A 6,000-nucleotide genomic window follows, 5' to 3' on the forward strand; every position below is an offset into this window, starting at 1 on the left:
TTATAATCACCAGTTTATTCTGTTCATCAGATTATATATTCACTTGATTGTTAGATTCACTTGTTGATAGATGTGTATTTGTTGTTCATAATTTGTATCTTTACCTTTTTCTTCTTCTTCCTCTTCTTAAAGGATACCTTTCAGCATTTCATATAATACTAGTTTGGTGGTGATGAACTCCTTTAACGTTTCCTTATCTGTGAAGCTCTTTATCTGACCTTCAATTCTGAATGAAAGCTTTGCTGGATAAAGTAATCTTGGTTGTAGGTTCTTGGTATTCATCACTTTGAATATTTCTTACCACTCCCTTCTGGCCTGCAAAGTTTCTGTTGAGAGATCAGCGGACAGTCCTTTGGGTACTCCCTTGTAGGTAACTGACTTTCTTTTTCTTGCTGCTTTTAAGATTCTCTCTTTGTCTTTTGCTCTTGGCATTTTAATGATGATGTGCCTTTTTTTTTAATTTTTTTTTGATAATTAAATCTTTATTGTTCAGATTATTACATTTGTTCCTCTTTTTCCCCCCATAACTCCCCTCCTCCCAGTTCCCGCCCCACCCTCTGCCCTCACTCCCCACCCACTGTCCTCTTCCATAGGTGCACGATTTTTGTCCAGTCTCTTTCCGCATCTCCCACACCCCTTTCCCCCCCAAGAATAGTCAGTCCATTCCCTTTCTATGTCCCTGATTCTATTATGATCACCAGATTATTTATTCATTTGATTCTTATATTCACTTGTTGATAGATGCATATGTGTTGTTCATAATTTGTATCTTTACCTTTTTTTTTTCTTCTTCCTCTTCTTAAATGATACCTTTCAGCATTTCATATAATACTGGTTTGGTGGTGATGAACTCCTTTAGCTTTTCCTTATCTGTGAAGCTCTTTATCTGACCTTCAGTTCTGAATGATAGCTTTGCTGGATAAAGTAATCTTGGTTGTAGGTTCTTGGTATTCATCACTTTGAATATTTCTTGCCATTCCCTTCTGGCCTGCAAAGTAGCTGTTGAGAAATCAGCTGACAGTCGTATGGGTATTCCCTTGTAGGTAACTGGGTTTCTTTCTCTTGCTGCTTTTAAGATTCTCTCTTTGTCTTTTGCTCTTGGCATTTTAATTATGATGTGTCTTGGTGTGGTCCTCTTTGGATTCCTTTTATTTGGGGTTCTCTGCGCTTCCTGGACCTGTAGGTCTACTTCTTTCACCAGGTGGGGGAAGTTTTCTGTCATTATTTCTTTAAATAGGTTTTCCATATCTTGCTCTCTCTCATCTTCTGGCACCCCTATAATTCTGATGTTGGTGCGATTGAAGCTGTCCCAGAGGCTCCTTACACTATCTTCGTATTTTCGGATTCCTTTTTCATTTTGCTTTTCCAGTTGGGTGTTTTTTGCTTCTTCGCATGTCGAATCTTTGACTTGATTCTTGCGCTCCTCTGGTCTTCTGTTGGGTGTCTGTATAATATTCTTTATTTCAGTTAGTGTATGCTTAATTTCTAGTTGGTTCTTTATCACAACATCGAGGGTCTCATTAGATTTCTTGAGGATCTCACTACATTTATCGGCGGTCTCACCAGTCTTTTTGAGGGCCTTACTAAGTTTATCGGCAGCTTCTAGACAGTTCTTAAGAGACCTTAAAAGTGTGGTTCTGAACTCAATATCCTCCATTGACAGTTTTGTCCTGTTTCTTTGTCTCCGCATTTTTTATGCTTTCTTGGTACACCCCCTAGTGGTCTTTGTGCGCAGTCTTGTTCCCTTTAAGCCTTGATTGTTGTCGGCAATAGTGGGGGTGATTTGACCTCCAGGCTAACTGGCTATGAGAGTCCGCTGTGTCTGCAGTGGGAGGGCTTCTGTGCAGGATCTCTAGGGCGGTGCTAATCTAGCGTTTGCCTGAGGCTATCCGGCAAATGGTTCTGTGCAGGGTTTGGGCGGGGCGGGTCCCCGGGGATCTACAGGGCAGGCGGAGCAAGCAGTTATGGCTGCTCTCAGTTCCTTCCCCAGGGGCTCTGCCTCTCAGAGTCCCAGCAATGGCTGCAAACCTCGGAGAGAAAGCTGCCTTCGAGTTTTGACCGAAGCCAGACAGTCCCGCTTCTCCCGTTTGAGTCTTGGTCCCCAGAGACTTGCCCGGATCTGGAGCTCAGAGTCTGAAACTCCCTCCCGATTGAAAACAACAACCGTGCCCTCCTCCGCCAGCCCGTCCGCGGCGCGCACTCCGCACCTGAGTATTTCACTTCAGCACTGCGCCTCCTCTGAGTCTGGGTATGATATTCTCTTTCCTCCTAGTTGTAGAATTTCCACTCAGCCAGCCTTCCTGCGGTTTTGGTTATATCTGTCCTTTAGTTATATCTCTGGAGTGGTTGTTCGAGGCAGCGATCTCCGGCTTTAACCTATGCCGCCATCTTGGTTTCTCGATCTAATTATGATGTGTCTTGGTGTAGTCCTCTTTGGATTCCTTTTGTTTGGGGTTCTCTGTGCTTCCTGGACTTGTAAGTCTATTTCTTTCACCAGGTAGGGGAAGTTTTCTGTCATTATTTCTTCAAATAGGTTTTCAATATCTTGCTCTCTCTCTTCTTTTGGCGCCCCTATAATTCGGATGTTGGTACACTTGAAGTTGTCCCAGAGTCTCCTTACACTATCTTCGTATTTTTTGATTCTTTTTTCATTTTGCTTTTCTGGTTGGGTGTTTTTTGCTCCTTCGTATTTCAAATCTTTGACTTGATACTTGTGGTCCTCTAGTCTGCTGTTGGTACTCTGCATAATATTCTTTATTTTATTCAGTGTATGCTTAATTTCTACTTGGTCCTTTTTCATAACCTCGAGGGTCTCACTACATTTATTTGCGGTCTCACCAAACTTTTTGAGGGTCTTACTAAATTTATCAGCGATTTCTAGAAAGTTCTTGAAAAACCTTAAAAGTGTGGTTTTGAACTCTATATCCAGTAGTGGGCTTTCCTCCATTTCTGTCATTTGCGTCCTCTTTCTTTGTCTCCACATTTTTTATGCTTCCCTGTGTTGATAGAGTGGCTTTCTGTGCTAGATGTCCTATAGGGCCCAGTGGCTCAGCCTCCACAATTAACTGAGGTGGACACTCTTGGTGCACCCCCTTGTGGGCTTTGTGCACAGTCTTGTTGTAGTTAAGCCTTGATTGTTGTAGGTATCACTGGGAGGAATTGACCTCCAGGCCAATTGGCTGTGAGAATCAGCTGTGTCTGCAGTGGGAGAACTTCTGTGCTGGAGACACCCCTCCAGGGCAAGACTTGCTTCAGTGGGGCTTTGGTGCTCACTGAGTCTGCCCGTTGAGTGTGTCCTTTATGTATCTTAGGAGCTGCAATGGTCCCACTCTGAGCACTGGGCACACTGGCTCCTGGATCACTAGGGAGATGCTCATCTAGCCTCTGCCTGAGGCTACCCAGCAGGAGCTCAGCTGTGAAGCAATGTGAGTTCCCCTGGGGCCTTGGGCCAGCTGCAAGCTTGTTAGGTAATTTTTAGATTGCTAAAGGCCAGGCCTTTCATATGCAAAAGCTGGCGCACAGTTTGGGCTGGGCCGGGGTCCCAGGAGATCAACAGGGCAGAGCAAGCAGCTATGGCTGCTCTCAGAGGCCCAGCTTCTCAGTGTCCTGGCAATCGCTGCAAGCACCTCCAAGAGAAAGCTGCCTTTGAGTTCCGACCGATGCCAGACTGTCCAGTTTCTCCCGTATGAGTCTGGGTCCCCACAGACTCACCCAGAACTGGATCTCAGAGCTTGAGACTCCCTCCCGATTGAAAAAGACAACCGTGTCCTCAGCCGCCAGTCCTCTCCGCGTGCGCCTCCGTACCTCTGTACTTTACTTCTGCACCGCACCTCCTCTGAGTCTTGGTATGCTTTTCTCTTTCCTTCTAGTTGTAGAATTTCCACTCAGCCAGCCTTCCTGTGGTTCTGGATGATGTCCGTTCCGTCTTTTAGTTGTATTCTTGAAGTGTTTCAACATATCAATTTCTGGGATAAACATTTTGGCCCCATACGCTTCCACCTTTTGCCCCCACAAAATTCATATCCTTCTTGTACATAATATGTGTTCACATCACCCAATAATCCCCAAATTCCTAACCAATTCAAGCATCAATCCTAAGTGTAAAATACCATTTAAATATCTAAGTCAAGTATAATTGAGCCTTGAAGTATGACCCATCCTGGGACAATTCTTCATCACCTGTGAATTTGTGAGACCAGCAAAAACTAGATTTCAAAAATAGAATAGACAGGCATAGGGTAGATATTTCCATTCCAAAAGAAAGAAATTGGAAAGAAAAAAAAGGGTCATAGACTCCCAAGCAAATTGGAATCCTAACAGGGTAAATTCCATTAATTTAATTTATTTATTTTTTACTGAGAGAGAGAGAGAGAGAGAGAGAGAGAGAGATTCTACTTGCTTATATATTCATTGGTTGCTTATTGCATGTGCCCTGACTGGGGATTGAACCTGCAACCTTGGCCTACCAGGCTCTAACCAACAGGCCTAACAAACGTAACTGTCCAGGGCCAAATTCCATTACATTTTACAGCTTGTGAATAATCCTCTTTGATTTAATGCTCTGTCCTCCAGACCCACATGGGTAACAACATTGTCTTCTCCACCAGCAGGGATGGTAGCCTTACTTCCCCTGCCATAGGTAGAAGTGTGGTCCCTATGGCACTGGGAAGTAGCCCTACCATAGGGTCCTGAATGAAAGCTCTGCCCTAGGAACCAAGAGGAAGACAGGCCTATCCCCCACATCTGTTCCTCTAAGTCCATCATGGCAGTGGAGTAACTGCCTTTGGTATCTTTTTTTTTTTTTTTTTTAATGGAAGATAACATGTTTAAAGACAGCTCTATTGGCCTGTCCTGTAGAATCTTAGAAACCCAATAGCCTTTCTTCACTTTTTCCTGTCTCTGTCATCTTCAGTAGAAGCACTTTTATAGTGATGATTGATTGGATCCATGTGTTACATCTATAATCTCTTTATAGCCATTTTTTCCCCAGCCACACCATTGATGTTCTGTGTAGAACATGCTTTCTATTTTTTACAATATGGGTAGGTTGAGAATTTTCCAAATCTTCAAGTTCTGGTTACTTTATGCTTAAAATTTCTTCTTCAATGTATGTTTCTCTGCCTATGTACTAGTTAGTATACTTATATAAGCAAAAGGAAAAATTAGGTAGTGCCTTAAACATTGTGCAAAGGAATTTTCTCAGCTAAATATCCAAGTTAATCACTTACCAGTTCTATGACCCACAAAAAACTAGAACACAAGGTCTTTCCCACTTTATAATAAAGCTCCTCTTTCCTCCGGTGTTCAATAGCATAGTCCTCTTTCCCTCTGAAGCCTCATCAGAAACAAATCGAGCATCCATATTTCTACATAGTCTCTTCAATGAAATCTAGGTTTTACTAACATGCACCTCAAAAATCTTCTGGTTTCTATCCATTATTAAACTCCAAAGCAACTTCTATACCCCCTCACCCCCGCTTTCTCTCCAGTTCATTATTTATTATTTATTTAAAGGAATTGGCACACATGATTTTGGAGTCTTGGCAAGTCCAAAATATGCAGAGTAGGCCAGGAGACTACAGACCCAGGAAAAGTTGCATATTGAGTCCAAAAGTGATCCACTGGCAGAATTCTTTCTTCTTCCATGAAAATCAGTCTTTTTCTATTAAGAATTTCAACTAATTAAATGAGGTCCACCTACATTATAAAGGATGCTTTGCTGTACTCAATCTACCATTTTAAATGTTAATAAAATCTAAAAATGACTTATGTAGAAACATCTAGATTTGATCAAATCTCTGGGTACCATGGCTTACCCAAGTTGACACATAAAATTAACTATAAAAATCAAGATGTTTATTCTCTATTGACTTTGTTAATCACCCTCATTATTTAGATAATAGCTAGCACCAAACCATTTATAACTAAAAAATTAATTATGATATATAAATCAAATATGTTTTTAAATTTTAAAGTATTCAATAATTATTCTGTTAATGA

This window comes from Myotis daubentonii, chromosome 2 (assembly GCF_963259705.1).
Source record: "Myotis daubentonii chromosome 2, mMyoDau2.1, whole genome shotgun sequence".
Lineage (NCBI taxonomy): Eukaryota > Metazoa > Chordata > Mammalia > Chiroptera > Vespertilionidae > Myotis > Myotis daubentonii.